Genomic DNA, 17051 nt, shown 5'->3' on the forward strand with positions numbered 1-17051 from the left:
GGAGCCATTACAGAGATTTAGCATAGGGCGATCCGACGCTTGATCCTACATAGCCTACATAGGGAAAACTGGTCGCTGTATTAATGTACGGCTTGGCGAGCACGAAAGATCCGTTGCTAATAACGGGGGTGCCAATCTTCCTGAGCACTGTTCTAATCATTTTTGCCGGCCCTTAGTTAGTAATAAACAAATTATCAACTTGTGTAAAGATGTGAGGGCGAGGGAACACCTGGAGGCCTACCATATCAGGAAAACGGGGGCTGATTGCATTAGTGACATTTCTATCAAACTTTGCCGAAGGGAAATCTGTTTTCTCGACGCCACTGTTTAAATATCTCCCGTATATCTACTTAGTTTATCTGTTGCCTTTGACGCTGTTTCTGATCCACCATTGCGCCCGTGCGAGGACGATGTATGGAGTACGACGTCTGCTGCAAATATAAATCGGTTATTCTTGCTTCAAAAAAAGGTGATACGTAGTATCGGTAATGTTCCAGTAGACGCTCATACTGCACCTCTCTTCAAAGAGGTGAAATTGCTCAAACTGCACTCTCTGTTAGATTTCAGGCTGCTGCTAGCCTATCGTAAGGACATAAAACAGAACCAGTCTTCCATCACGTCCTGAGCGCAATTAATTAGAAACAGAACAGAATATTGTATACGGTCTCCAGAATACTGGTATGTGCCGCATTCTCGCACTAACTATGCTCTTCAAATGTTACACCATCGCTTACCACGCCTGTTAAACACCCTCACACGTAAATACACTGATGTCACTTCTTGCCCTATCTCGCGTTTATATGAGTACTTCCTTCTGATATCAGCCTTTGTCAATGGCTGAAGTATGTCTTTTTCTATCCTCGCAGTGTCTACTTTGTTGATGGTTCTTTCACTGTTTTTGTTGCTCAAGTGTACACTCTGGATTACGTGACTTTACTTTGGTTCTTGTAGTATATTCTTATATTGCATTTTTGTTTGCTGGCATAATGTCTAAGCCAACGTGTTTTTAAATATTTTTTATTAATATTATGTGTTCTTCTTTTGTTTTTCCCGAATCAGTGCCTGTGTCCGCTGCCGCTGTCCTCAGACTGGCCCGTCAAGTAAAATTCAACAAGGTTGACGACTGGGCAAGTTGGTAAGGGTTCATACTTAACCAGCCAAAGGACGAGACACAGGAAAGAAGAGGACAGGACAAGGCTGGTCTACCAACTGAATGTTTATTGAACAGAAGAAAACAACGAAGACTCCTTTGAATTGGCTTTGAATTTTCTTCTTCATCTTCTTCCCAATTTCCTGCCATTCCACCGGTTGGGTTGTGCGCGTGCTTTTCGGAAGGAGTCTTCGTTGTTTTCTTCTGTTCAATAAACATTCAGTTGCGAGACCAGCCTTGTCCTGACCTCTTCTTTCCTGTGTCTCGTCCTTTGGATGGTTAAGTATGAGCCTGTCAAGTTGCCGTGCTCAACTTTTTCCTTAAAACCACCATAAATTGTATGTTCATGAAAATAAAGGTAATTCCATTCAATTGAAAGATGAGTGTGGTTTCATTACAATTTAGTTGAAGTCTGCGCCTGTCCTGTGTTCCCTTCTTAAGTGATCGTCCCTTTTGAGCATCCTATTTCTTTGTCCAGTATTAACCAACTCGCCCAACAGCAAGTTCTAATTTACGTGAGTACTGTGCGATGTCAGTGCAAACATGAGTTTAGTTGGTTTGGGGTAATCCATAAATACAACTTTAAAATTCAATCCACCAAAACTCTGGGCTTCGTCGTTGGCGCTGCGGAGAGGCACTGCAGGTTAAGTCGCCAGAAAAGCTCCAGAAATCGTCTGAATGTTTTCTGTAGAACATCAGTGGTGGTTTCTAGTGTAGAAATATAGCAGGAAGGGTCGAATTATTCGGCCAAAAGCAGGTGGAGCTCCTGACGTCGTCCCTCGCTGGACACAGATTAGGCCTCAAATCCAGGTGCCGGCAGAAGCTACGTCATAAGCGAAGATTGCGGAGAGAGCACCATTGTGCGACCGAACAATTTGACCCACTTATGTTATCACAGATGCTTCCTCGCTCTAACCTTTTTTGCACATAATTCATAACTGCTTATCAATTGCCAGAAGAAAAGTAACTGAATTACCCAATACTTTACTGCTTTGAAGGCACAAATCAATTGAAAATAAAAATGACTCAAAATGTAATTATTTTCAAGTAATGAGCAAAGTACAATCAATTATTTACTTGCAACTCTCTGGCAGAGACCTTGGGGAAAAATGCGCTCATCACTTCCAGAAAATTACACACGAGGGGTGAACGATAAGCAGATAAGAAATTCTTTGCTCCAGAAAAGCATCTAAGTCATTAATGTCATTAAAGCGGCGGTCAAAGAAGAAGTTGATTTCTTACCAGGGGGCTGGCCGCTTCTAGGCCGTCGGTGATCCCCGTGTACTCGAAGTGATGTTCTAATGTATGAACATTTGTCCAGTTCACCACGTGGTGCTTGACTCTGCGAGCAATGCCCTTGAGTTCGCCCGTGTTTTTAAACTGCAGAGTTTTCGGGATTAGTTTTCCGTCGAATACGCACTGCAAAAGCCACGAAGCCAATGTTTCACGTTATTGACAAAGGCTTTCCAATATGCAGCCTGTACAAATCGGTCGGACCATGCTGTCCATCGGCTTAGTACCCAACGTTCCTCTATCCCCAGCGATTTGGTGGTACTTAGGTAGACCAATAAATCAGACAAAGCTGCAAACGCCTCTCCCTCCTCCTCGAATGCATCGAACTGCTATCATGAGTTGGCAGTTAATTCTTGAATGAGCGGTTAATCTCTCGAATCGTATACCTTCCGGTGACGTGAGAAATCCAGATTTTCCAGATGCGAGAGGATTTACCTAGGTTTCCCTTCAATCCATTGACTTCTTTAGGAGGAAGGATCCGTTTGATGATTATTTGCGGCTTGTTTTCTTATGTTGTATTGTACAGGAAGTCCCCTTCTAAACTTTCTTAATATCCTTAGCCGCTACGAGAACGTCAAGAGACTCTATGTTTTTGTTTTAGCAACGCTGAGCAGTTAATCCGACCGCTGCATGTGGCGTAACTATATGCTAATTTATAAATTTTGGTCCCAAAGGAGTGCGACAGGTTTTTATAGGTTATATAGGTTTCATAGGGAGTCACAGCGCCGTTCTCAGCTCTTCAAGCCTGTTTTGTACGCCAGGTTCGTGATTATTACGCGGAGCGTGTAACGAAGTGCCAGCGCATGCGCATTTCGTCCTTAGGTTCGGCTGTAATTTTGATCAAAAACATATAATCGACTTCTGGAACCCACTACGCCCTTTCGCAAAATAATGTGTTAGTAAGTTTTTGTTAATTTTACAATTGCTTTTTTTTTTCTCGCTTTTCATTTACGCAGACATTAAGAGAAAACATTTATTTTGACTGTAGACAAGCTGCGTTATTAGAGCTTCACTCTCGTTTTGATCCTATTATATCCAAATTAAAACACGATTCAAGTACACATTTTCGACTCTCCTGAAGTCCATGAGCGAGCGCATAGCCTTTTTTACCCCTAAAGAATTTTATAAACCTTGTGAGGATTGTCACGCCCTCATAAACAAACCGTGATATGCACATAAGATGCGAACTTCTATGTCAATCTAACCGAATCTAGCATTTATACTGCCGCAAAAGGCGGAATTAGATAAATCTCACCTTCTAAGTTCACCTTTGTGAACACTTTTAGCCAGACCTGCCAGCAGTTTAGGCGGCAGGAGCATTCTAGGCGTCTCTCTGAAAACCGCGATGGTTTCTACAGTCGATCTGTAGGTACGAGGTGCGCTGGTCTGGCGTATAAAAGGTGAAAAGGAAACGGGGTGCAACGACACAGGTAACGCTGTGAGCGACCTCCGAAGGTTTATATTCAGCGCGGTTTCTTTGCACTGTACTACAGTGAATGTCGTAAAAAAAGGGGGAAGAAAACGAGCAAAACATAATACTGTGAGACAAAACCACGAAAATACAGCATGTTCTGCAAGTCAATGCCTCGTCTTATGGCTTACGTACTGCTACTGATGCTGCTATAAGATCAACATCAGCTCATGCGACCGTCTTTGTGGGGGCGCTGCAAAAAAGTGAGGGCATTTTTAGCGCAGTTTCAATGACGCTGACACCGGCTCAAGTCTTTCTTAACATTCCCGACAACAAAAAGGAGATTACACGAGATGTCTGATTCATGGAGTGACTAGGCGCGAGTGGTCTGTTTGTGTCGTTATTGTTACATTCCTTCAAAACATAAACGACTGAAAGGGCTATATAAATGAAAGAAGGGTGACCTATATAATGAAGTAGGAGAGTGAAAGTAGGAGGTGAATGCCCTGGTCGGGAACATAAGCTTCAAACTTGCGGCCACTTTCGAATGGCTGCAGGTGTGCGGGTAACCCCACGACTTGGATCCTCCGAAACGCATCCTCCTCTTCAAGGACTAGTGCGTAGGGGAATGTTATCCCACACCAAGAGACGAGAGTCCGTGTGCAGTGCCGGACGGGCTCCTTTTAATTTGATAGCACTTAAGTTGTTGTCACTCAAGAAACTTCCGCCTTCTTTGTAGAATTTCTTGGTTGATGAATTGAGACATGATGCCATTAGGTTCATGGGGTCCCGCCACAAAACCAGAAATTGCGAAGGACCCTCTATGAGTGGCATCTTTGGCACACAAGCGATTTACAACTTCAGCTTGATCTGGAAGTCATCGACATAGAGAGGGCGCGAAGAACCATACAGAAGGCAGTCATAATGCTACAGTTCGTCAGTTCGGGAGACCTGTAAGTATTTGGCACGTTTCTTGACTTTACATTGGCATTATAGCGCAACACTGTGAAATGTATTGCAAACCATGCACTCACGGGGCCTATGAACGCTACGGGTTTTCAAGACAACGTCCAGGCCGCTGGAGAAGCATTTGAGCATTTCAGAGCTTGCTAACAGACGCGTCAAGGCTCAATCTGGAAACTTACTTCAGGGCGCTCTGTGACTCGATGATACGTGACCTCAGCTACGAGAACGCTTGTTTCGAGAAAATTCGATAACCATGGAGACAGCGGTGAGGTGAGTTAAACTTTACGAAGGGAAAAGGGGATGGTAAATGTGGAAGGGATGAGCAGACTAGTTGACTACCTCAGTCCAGGACTCTGCTCGGATCAGATGGACGATCCTTAGCTGGACGTCTAAGGACTCAATGGACAGCGCCGCCTCTACTGCTGATATGCATGCTTTATGTAAGGTCAATCTTGTGTTTTTGCTGTACATCTCCAGAATATGTGGTATAGAGTGAGGCAGACGTCACACCAGGGGCAAACAGTTCTGTAGTGAGTGGAATGTCTCTTAAATCCGGCATTAGAATATGGGTCAGTTTGGATTAGGCGCAAGTCAGGGGTATCGACTGTTCTCAGTGTCTTGTGCGGAGGGGGAATTTACGCCTCTCCAGCCTCAGATGTACAAGACGATCTCCATATACGCCGGGTAGCGAAATGGGGTAAGGGTGCGGCTAGAAGTCCGCTCTGCCAACCAATTCTCCGACTAGGCTGTACACCACCTCGTTTCCCTCTATCCTTCGTGTCCAGGGATCTATATGACATAATGACCTTGTTTGTATCCGAGTTGAGAAGAGCTGGTATTTTTGGTGAAGTTAACCCAGTCTTCGGAAATCGCGGCCACACACAAAAGAAAAATGTGGGACATGACGAGCCACAATGTGCGTGATGTAAAGAAGCAACAAATACGATAAATTAAATACAAATGAAGTCACGAATCTAAAAAGCATCCAAACTTCCGGCAAAAGTGTAACAAGTTCGGCCCAAAAGAACCCCATAGAGGCCGTTTGTAGTTCTACAAAAATGGTTCTCATTCGAACGCGTTTCGGCTGGCGGCGCCTCCGAGGTGTTGGAAGTGTCCAGGGAGGTGAAAGGCCTGTAGTCGGTGGTATCAATGAGTGTTTGCGATACAACTCTCGACTCGAAAATAAGCACAGGGTCCTGTGATAACATTCTCCGAAGTGAATGAATTAGCCGTAGTCTGAAGGTGAACCTATAAAGAAATAAAGGTAACGCTGCGTATCTAAAGCGGCGCCTTATGATACACAGCGCTAAGGTACTTGTACCAGTGAAGTACTAAGAAAAGCTAGTCGAAATTGAGTTTTTCCTCGTACGAATGAAACACGCGTCACTCGGACTCGCAGCAAGTGAACAATTATGGCTTATATCGTGTGAACCGTGTGAACGATTCCTGTACAGATGCCGAGGGACTGGCTGTTACTTGGCAACCGAAATGACAAGCCGCAACTGTTGGGTGGAATGAGTCGATTTGTGGATCCGTACAAGATTGTTCTCAAGGACGGCGTCTGTCCCGTGATCCAGATTCGAGACTCCATGCAGCGTTTCACGTACCTGTTGAAGCAACCTCTGAAGGAACTGTAGTGAATGTCGGAGGAAGGCGTCATTGTTAAAATAGATGCATAAAGCAAATTGGTGACTCCACTTCTTTCAGTTCGCAACAGGAATGGCCATTTGAGGATTTGCATGGAGCCTTGCAACATGAATTTTAAACAACGTTGACGACTGGGCAAGTTGGTAAGGGTTTATAATACGGGTGTAGTTTACAGCAATGGTAATCAATTCTGTAGAGAGTTGGTTGAAGCATATTACATTGCTAAAGCTGAGGACAAGTGTGTGGCTAAGGCATCGGTTAGCCTTGATTGTAAGGAATTTGCTCTATCAGAAAAGTCATTAGTTAGGCCTTGACTTTGAATTGGCTTTGAATTTGCTTTTTCATCTTCTTCTCAATCTCCTGCCATTCCACCGGTTGGGTTGTGCGCATGCTTTTCGGAAGGAGTCTTCGTTGTTTCCTTCCGTTCAATAAACATTCAGTTGCTAGTCCAGCCTTGTCCTGTCCTCTTCTTAACGGTGTCTCGTCCTTTGGCTGGTTAAATATGAATCAATTTTAAAGACGTTAATGTGTTTTTTGATGCCGAAGCGCGACAAAATAGTGGCAGAACTGATAGGTGCAAAGGTGTTTTATATGTTAGATGAAAGTTCTTTGTCCGACCAGGTCCCCCTGCATGAGGCGAATTCTAGCATCTGCACATTCAGAATACCCTTCAGATGGTTGCAATTTCTCCTCATGACATTTGACCTGCCATCGTCTCCCAAGGTTATAACCTAACATTGTAGAGCTTCAACCAACCAAGTTCCACGAGCGTTAGCCATTGGCTGTAGCCGTAGTTGCCGCTTTTATCTCCGCTCGCTTCAGAGCTTCGTAAGCTTCCCGGGCAAATTTTAATTCACGAACCAAATTTTGATATCAAGATATGCGGTGCAAGACGTCAAATCGTTGGGCACCACCGAGAACATCCTGCGTCGAACGGTTCGGCCATACTGGCCATTTGAATGTTGATGGGTGGCGGTTTATTATGTCACAGGTCGCCGGTGCGAATTCCCAATTAGGCTCTGATTCAACTATTAATTTGTTTTTCGTAACACGCTGAATCATTTGATGCCACTCAGAATTTTCTGCATTAAATCGGTGCTTCACAAAATTTCATGTGAATGGTGGTGCGTGGTTCAACCTCGATGGTTCACAACTTGGAGTATCGGAATGATACGAGCGGTGGAGCTAACGCTCTAATAGCTACGTCCTAAATTTTTGAAGGCCGTGAAGACGTTGGACTTGACTTGCATAATGTGCTCACATGGGGACCAAACAAACAGGAACATGAGTAGTGACATCGAGCGGCGCTGAATAGAGCAAGAATGCATGGTGACCCATTTATGGCGAATTAATCAGTGGGAGTCAGAGAAATTGAGTCTCTCGGTGACATGAAGAGTGCAAGAGACATAGAGCCTTTATCAGATCGGATCAGTGGTGTCTTTGCTCTAGTCACTTCGGTAGTTATTCCCTCATTTTTCGAAGAAGATCACATAGTTGCGCCAGCTGCTGGAAGATGACCACAGCTTCATGTGGGGAGTCAAAGATGCCAAGGAGTACAAATGCATCAAGACTGCTCTCACCAATGATAAAGTCCTGACACTCTTTGTCCCCAGAAAAAATACAAAGGTCTCAGCAGACGCTTCCAGGTATAGGCCTAATATTGCATAGTTTTAAAACGATAGGTATGAGGGGCTACCAGTTGCGGCGATCGACTAATAGCAGGCCCTCACAAATTGAGAAGGAAAAGCTGTGAAGAGTCTATGGCTGTGGAAATGTTCATAATTTGATGTACGGTAGAAAAAAAAATCCCAGAGACTGATCACCAAACCCTGATCACAATACCAAGTAAACTTGGGTTATACGCCATCAATATTATAACGCTTCATTCTGAGACTTATGAAGCATGACAACGAATTGTATTTTGGCATGTGTCCGGCAAACTTGTTATTTTAGGGCAAACCCTGTTTCAAGATCCTGGTATGGTTTATGCCGTTTCGTTCTGTGAATTATTGGTGAGTGAGAAAGCTAGAAACTATCTGAATATATAGTTAATGAAGAGCCACCTAACGAACAGTTCAAGCCTTATTTCAGGGAACTGTCAGTGGTAGAAGCCATACCTCAAGTTCAGCAGGCCGTAATGCTAACCGAGTACGTCTCTCGCGTTTTGCAGATCGCTATACCCGAGCTTGGCCGTTGCGATGGTTGCAAGATGAACGCGAGGAAAATGGGCCTCGATCTACATCGCCACCTCTCTAAGAGAAGCAGCTGTGTGCAGTCGGCATTCGGGCAGGAGAAGGGTGCGGTTCTCAGGGTGGAGAACCAAGAAGCAGGGTGGAGAACCTCGCAGAAGCAGGGTGGAGAACCAAGGAGGTTCTCCACACCTGAAGCCTGCTCATGCGAAGACAAGCTATCCCGCCTTCGTGGAGCTGTTATTTCGTTCTCTCATACTGTTTGTTTGCCTTTGTTTTCTATGACCTTAGTGATGCGTGTATGCCCCAGGCTATATAACACAATGAAAATCCTTCTACTAATTAACAGTTCGAGGTCGAGCATTATGCCACTTGCTTTCTTTTTTCTTTCCTTGTTATTTTTTTTTTGCATCAGTACAAAACACCTTAAATTCAGAAAATGCTCAAGATCGACAACGCTTAAGGGGAACACACGAGCACGTGGCGACGCTCTCTGGAGCGTCAGCGCGTTGTGCGAAGCCGTACATTGAGACAAAGTGGCGTAAGTAAAGAGGGTGGTGCATCGCACCGCTTGCTATTTTGCTTCGATACTCAGCCCCGTCAGATGCACGGACTCCTCGCACTCGTGTATTCCTTCTATGCGGACAATCCCGCGGAGGACGGCACAGAAATTTGCAACCTCAGCACCGCCATATATCTTCCTGTACCTCTGTGTAAATCCTGGCACTACATTGGAATTCCTGGTCTGCTTCTTTGGAAGTGCTGCCGTCGCGTAATTCCGTCTCCTCAACGGTAGGGTCCCGCAACTTCTTTCTCATCACTGGTTGCCCCTGAGCGGGTTAAACGGCGATTGTTACCGAGAAGGGTGTCTGAACGCAACCTAAAGGTAACATACACTCACTAAAAGCAGGAAATGATTATGTAATTAAATCGTTTAAGCGTTGTCATCATGTTGTCATTGTGTTGTCTCGTGGCTGCGTTCACGGCAGGTATTGTGGCTATTAAGAATTAAAAACATCACATGATGCAACCTAAAGGGGAACTGCCTCCAGGAAAGATATTAGTACGTTATTTTAATGTTTCAATTTAAAAAAAAAGCATTTTGGAAAAAAATTAAACTTAGGATTCGAACAAATATTTTATTCACTAAGGGCTCAGGTACGTAATACTAATCCGTTGCGCCACTGAGGCAGCGAGTACGGCAGGCTTTAAACGCGCTCTTATTCATTTTTGCAATATTTCCGCTATCTGCTGCCAGGTGACGCTGCTCAGAGGACGTTGAGAGAACCTACCGTTGAGAGAACGGAATCACGCGCTGCCGTCACGTTCACGACGACGCGTAGACAAATATCACCGCCTTCAAGTCTTAAAGGGAGAAGCCCCAGACTGGCGCATGGTGGGTGCAGTGGTGGCGTAGCCTGAAAGTAGGGGTCGACTTACGGAAACTTCGCCGCCGGGAGCGGCGTTACCGCTGGCATCCTTGTAGGGGTACGTAAGACGTATCGTCGAGACCATATAGTCATTTAACTTGGCGTGGTGCTCGTCTGGTAGTTCAGCATCGGACGGCTGGCTCCATACACCTCCGTCACATTTTGCCATGTATACCTTCTTCCGTGAAGGGTGTGGTCCCGACTCAAGGCAGTAGTAGCCGTTGTCGTTGCAGAGCACAGACGTGAATCTGCGTTTTTAGAAGTAACATATGCAGGGTATTCTTAAATCGTCTAAAACTCGTATATCGAAACCTACGGAGTATATTTCTGCGCTATCTGCGTAGGTAAGCTTTAGAGCAAGGCGGATAACCTAAACGCGACCGAGCTTAATGAGTACGTCATTAATTAAATCAAATTAAGTTCTTAGCTGTTTGTTTTATTCATTTTATAGGACACTGTTATATTTTGAATTCGAAGACCGTCAACATCAAACGTGTTCCCTCTTTTGAATTTTCTTAATCGGCAGTGCGATTCGAAATATCGAATGTCAAAATGAATATTTGAAGACTCGTAGATTTGGGTTCGCTGCATCACACAAATATATATAACGTCTTTACTCATTGTAATATTCCCGCAACTGAGTACACTTGTTATACATCGTCAAATACACAAACACCATCTGTATTTGATGCATAAGAAATGCTACATATGCCATTTTATGAATGTGCAGTGCTGAAATCTAAGTCTGTATACGCTTTTAAATGCGTATTTTCGAAGTTTTACAGTGAGTTTTCACCTTAATGTTAGGCGTAGAGGATTCCTTTACAAGCTCGTATTATGCGCGTTAAAGTTGCGCACGATAAGCCTGTCGCATTGTAAGGAGCTATATAAGTAATGGCATAATAATCATGGCAGGAAGTCATCTAAGCTGCCTCGTTACTCAGCGCAACTAGGCTCTGTCCTAAAGCTAACATTATTGAGGAACAACAACACTGAGCGGCAGCACGGTGGAAGCGAAGGTATTACCTTCCAGAAAGGCAGGGTTGCTACTGTGCTGTCAGAAGGTATAGCTTATAATTGTATGATTATGATGAAATAGCAAGGCGGTTTCAGCACGGGCTCTGAAAACTTCTCAGCTGTGGCAGACGTCATTTTTTTGCAAAACTGCACTAATTACCACACTTCACATTTCCTAATTAGCATTTTAATTACCACAGTATTGTAGTTAGTGCTAGGGACGAACTCGTAGCCAGAGGCAAGGCACTGTCATGTTAGCTTTTGAAATGAAGGTAAAGATGTTCGCTCGAGGCAGCGCGGTGAAAACCAGCGCTTTTTTTTTCCGCCCAAGAATGACACTGGGCGCATTAGGGTCGCGGAAATCTTAGTGCGAACGAAGCGTGAGCCGACGGCTCGTTGCTCTGTCTGAGACTCCAAACTAGATTTGCCTGGACGGAACTCGTTGTCTTTTCCTTTATCATCGCAACAAATAAATAATGGCGACGCTGTTGGATATGGTTATTCTTCTTGTCTCCTCATGTTTCGCGACAAAAGCATGTTACATGCATGGCTTCGTAGAATTACGCATTCAATTATAACTTCACATTGGTTTGTGCAAAAAAGTGTCCAATTTTTCTCGAGCTATATCGCTTTCAAACCGCGCGTGCTTTTTCCTATTTGTGTTGATGTTTGCTCGCGCAGCGAGAGTGCGCATGAGCGAACTGCCCATTCGAGGGGCAGCATGTTATCGGAGAGGAAACGAGTGTAGAAAAGCGCGTCGGAAGCAAGGCTGGCGGCTCTCGTCCGGCGGGAGGCCAGCGACGGGCGGCCAGCGAGCATCACGGGCCAGCGGAATGTGCACGGACGACAGAATGAAGACTTACCAGACTAAGAGGGAAGCAGTGGCTGCACGAATGGCTTCGTGAGTCGTTGCCCCGCGAGGAGCAATGTTTCTTGCTCCGCCGTTAGCACTTTGGTCCATCGCTCGCCCTATTCGCACCGCAGTGTGTTTTCTCTTGCCACCATAAAGCCCTGACCCCCGTTGTGTTTAATTCTTGGTGGTCCATTGTCGCGCTCTTCGACAGCATGTTTCCAGCGCAGTGGCATTCGATATTTCTTCTTATTGAAGGCTTTTAATTTTATCCGGAATAAGCCGGTTGTTTTTGATAAAAACTGGAGTTATCACCCGTCGTGTCTCGCGTATCTGTTTTCTAGAAGGTGAGGAATTCATCTGGCGCCCAACGTGGGGCACTAAATGAAGGCTACGCCTTCAGATCACAGGTGCTTGAGAACGGCAAACCACCCGACAAGCAACGCAATACCAAAAGGAAAGGGCCTTTATTAGGGCAATGAAAACATAATTTAAAAAAAGACGCTCGCACCTGCACGGGTTCAACTAAACAAGGGTCCAGGCTAGGCAAAGGCAACCAGTCTTGGGAAGCATAAACAAATAGGCCCCGAAGGCCCGGATACTCACATAAGCGGAATCAGCTCCTGCCGTCAATCGTTCTCTCCTCGCGAGCCCCCCCCCCCCCCCCCCCCTTCCCCTGTTCCGCCTTCCGTGGCGCGTGTTTTTATAAAAAGAGGGTCCTGCCCACCTCGGTTGCTACTGCGCCCGTCAGTGGATATATTGTTACGGGGCGGCAAGCCGACAAAGAAAGGAAACAGGACATGAGTGTAGGCGATGGTAGATGACGTTTAATGAGTGATGGCCGACCTAGCGCGAGCGCGCCTGCCTGCGCCAGCTTTCGCTTCTTCTTCCACGCCGTAACACTATTCGGGGCCACCGAGCGATCGTCCCGATCGGTTTCACGAAGCAGAAGTCAAAGTTGATCAGATGTATGACATGATGATGATCTTGTGTGGATTGGTGAAGACAGATGAGAAAAAAGGTAAGGGCTTGCCGCCATGATGACAGATGAATCCTGGTGCAGGAAGCTTCCGTTGCAGCTGTCGCCAGGATTTGACACCTGGGTCCCAGGCGCGCATCAAGCGACACAGGCGGGGGTGATCTTTTCACGTGCAGTGTTGTATCGGGTCGGTGGGTTCGTATGGTCGGCGTATCGGGGCGTTCAGATCCTTTGGTCAAGTCTTTCATGCGCTGTGTCTTGTGATGTGTCCTTGCTTGTTCGTGGCGTCTCGGATCGCTGAGGGTCGGAACGTCAGGCTATTTGTCTTTCTTCGCGTCTTGCGGTCAGGGCGGGGGACTGGGCGGGGTGGAGAACGGCGATGTCGCGTCGGGTCCGGCTGGCTGGGGAACCGCCAGGCGATGCATCGTCCCAGGAACCCGTTGCCGACGGCGCAAGAAGACACAAGACGCCCAAACTCCGGGCCTGGATGATGAGTGGTGATCACGTACCCCGCGCCTCCAACCAAATGTTACGGGGCGGCAAGCCGATGCAGAAAGGAAACAGGACATGAGTGATGGCGATGGTAGATGACGTTTAATGAATGATGGCCGACCTAGCGCTAGCGCGCCTGCCCGCGCCAGTGTTCGTTTCTCCTACCACGCCCGTAACAATATATTCCCTGAGCCACTTGATAAGCGCGTGCTGGCCGAGAAGCCTACAGTCTATGTTTCAAACCTTTTGTAACAACCTCAAAGGTACAATGAGCACGAAATGCACGTAGGCCCTCCTACGCTCGCTCTTAGATCCAACAGCCACTAAACCACAGGCACAAGTAAACACATAACGTCTAATACAACTAGAACTCCAAAAAGGCACCGACGTAATTGGTCAACTACTTGACACCTAAATACCTACACCCCTTCATTCAGCAGATCCACTAAGTCCAGCTCCGCCTAACTCTGAACTTGATGCCAACTTAACATTAAGTGAAGTTCACCGAGCACTGTTCGTCGCTCTACGGCGCCAGGAACGGACGGCATAACGTACCGTCTGTTGCAGAAGTTTGAAGCCCAACGCGCCGGGCGGAGGAGCAGTATCGTTCCCGAGAGGCGGCGCTGAGCCCGCCCGCGCTAAGGCTCCTCTATTTTTTTAAAGGTAGCGACAACTACACGAGCGCCCTCTCGAGGGGTCCAGGAGCAGCGCTAGCAGACGACGCGTGGCACTCTTTCTAGCGTATACCGCGTACTCATGAAGCCGCTCTCGGTGCACACATAAACCGGTGAACTCAACAGATTTGTGTCCTCTGCTGCTCAGGAAACTTCAAAAGGCAGGAATAATAACTTAAACATGCGTGCGCAGCATAAATGTCAAAAAAAAAAAAAAAACGCGTGCGTTAATTCTTCTGAACCATTCTCGACTCAGTACAGCAGCTAGGAAACTGTTCATTAACTATGCTTTGAAATTAATAGCAAACTTGAAGTAGAAACAATATTTCAGTAAACTTATTGGGCTCGTTTCCTTGCTAAAATATAGCTAGACTGGGAGTGTTCTGCAACTTTTGGAAGTATCGTTGCGCACAGAGCTCTGATGAAATAAGGGAGTCATTGTGTTTGTAACTGTTAGGGTATACTCCGTTGCACAAACTTTTTTTTGGCTCGAGTTTATTTCGTTTACAGTATTCCAATAGCTTTATTTTGGAGAAAAAGTCAATTTTTTATTATTTTTTTTTGCAGCTGTGCATTACCAACGCATGTATATCTTCCAACAAATACAAAAAAAAAAATCGGGTATGGTGTGATACAAAGCTCACGGATAATGTTTTCTGACTTTTCTATATTTATTTGCTTTTATTGGTTTCCTTATAGCCTGCCGGGCAATAATATCACCAGTAAACTTGGATGCCGCCTCTTGAAACTTACGAGTCCCTGTGCGCGTTCAGCGGATCTTGTTTGCATTCGGTGTAACGCCGCGAGACTCCTCCGTTAAAACAATGGCTCAATTGCGTTTCACACACACGGTTGTTTTTTCACTTTTTATGGTACAAAGTTTTATTTTTATTTTTTAATTTTATACACCAATATTTAGCATAGGCAAATTTTGACTTTCCATTTCGATCACTTTGACACATTCGCAACCTCCTCTTTTTCCAATGTTTCATTTTCCATTTATATCAATTAACTGATCAATTGTACGGACTAAATTTTCGTAATAAGCATAATCAAGCATTGGCTTTTCATTCTGAGCATTTTGACAGCATTTATTCCACGCGTAATATTGCAGTACTGATCTGTTCGGAAAAGTAAGGAGGCTCGAAACGGCAGTGACTTTTCACTAGACATCCACAGTACAAGTAATGACTACATAGTCATAGCGTTCTTGATATTTTGCTCGTGAAATAGCATATGCCCAAATAAAGGCCATCCCAGGTAAGCGAACGGCTTTTTAAGCAGACAGAAATCACTTCGCATAGTCGGGTGTTTTCCGTGGCCATGAAAATCTTACGCCCGATTTCATGAGGCGATAGCTTCCTTCTCTTGCTATTATCGTCACCGCGAACAATGGAAAATGACTTTTTTGCGTCTTCCGCACTGTACCGGCAGCCGAAAGCACAGCAGCCCGACGCAGCCGCATGTCACGCGCACGCTTCAAGATTTGAGTTCAGAGATGTAATTCTTGCGTCCGCTTAAACATTAAGTACTGCATATAGACTCCTAAAGATGCAATAGAGGCATGTGAAGTACTTTTTGCTTAACTTATCGGCCAATATCACGCTGACAAGCGCTGACCGTCATGCATTTCAGCGGCGCAGCGAGCACCGCTGGACCCTTTGGGCGGAGCTTGGCGGCGAAGAGGTCACGTGCAGCCAACCGGCCTATCGGAGGGAGGGGCGGCTGGATCAAGACCTGTCGCTACCTTTAAAAAATAGAGGAGCCTTAGCCCGCGCTGCCTGGTGACGCAGCTATAAAGAGTGAGGAGGCTTGTTCTCTTCCCCTCATCCCGCGGTTGATATCGCACATTTTTGCTCTCAGCCGCGCGATGAGGGGAACAGAACAAGTCTCCTCACTCTTTATAGCTGCGTCACCAGGCAGCGTGGGCGGGCGCAGCGCCGCCTCTCGGGAGCGATACTGCTCCTCCGCCCGGCGCGTTGGGCTGCAAACTTCTGCAACAGACGGTACAAGGTACTACTCCATCTGAACGAAGTCTCTCTCCAGGAACCCTCGGAACTCTATAACAACCACTGGCACGCTGGGACCCTCCAATCTGCCTTGAACTACGCCAGCATGCGATTTGTACTCGAACCGGGCAAAGCCCTCACCCTTCAAAACCTGCGCCCCATCTCCTTAACGAGCTGTGTCGGCAAGCTCTCCGAGCAAGTCATTCTTAATCGCCTGCAACCGTTCCTACAAATAACAGGCGTTCTCTCCCCTGTTCAGTTTGGCTTCCGCCCAAACCTCTCGTCGCAAGACGTACGTACTTCTCGCCCTTCTCACCCTAAGCGCCGTACAGCCTCTACGCGTGCCCTACTGGCCCTGGATATACACAAAGCATTCGATGCGATAAGCCATCACCATATCCTGATGACATTAGCCACCACGGGCTGCGGCACGCGCATATGGCACTATGTTCGGGCCTTCCTTCAGGGACGCACGGCACTTTACCGTGGGGATATCGCCTCACAGCCTTTACGCCTGCCTACCCGGGAACCCCTCAAGGGGCGGTCCTATCACCGCTACTTTTTAAGGTGGATTCACACGACGGACCGAATAGCGAATCGCTCTCACGATTCGCTGTGACGTGGCCCTACGTCAGTGATTTCCGCTGCTTCGCTTCAGTCCGCGAGCAGCAATTCGCGACAAGGTCGAGAGTCCTTTTCACAATTCGGATCCTTCACGGACAAGACATTTTTTTATTTATTTATTTCTCTCGCGGAACGCTTTCCAGCTATGCTCCCGGTGCCCAAGCATAGACAACGTAACATACATTGCACTAAAACGCTGGAGGAAAGCGAGAAGCGGCTTCTGACGACTGACGGCAGTCGTTTCTATTTTGGAGTCGAACTAGCCTGTTTTTGCCTTCATTCGCAGTACATGGTTTTCACAGAATTTACAGTGACAGGCT

Source organism: Amblyomma maculatum, chromosome 8, assembly GCF_055883805.1.
Source record: "Amblyomma maculatum isolate TAMU_Amacu chromosome 8, ASM5588380v1, whole genome shotgun sequence".
NCBI lineage: Eukaryota > Metazoa > Arthropoda > Arachnida > Ixodida > Ixodidae > Amblyomma > Amblyomma maculatum.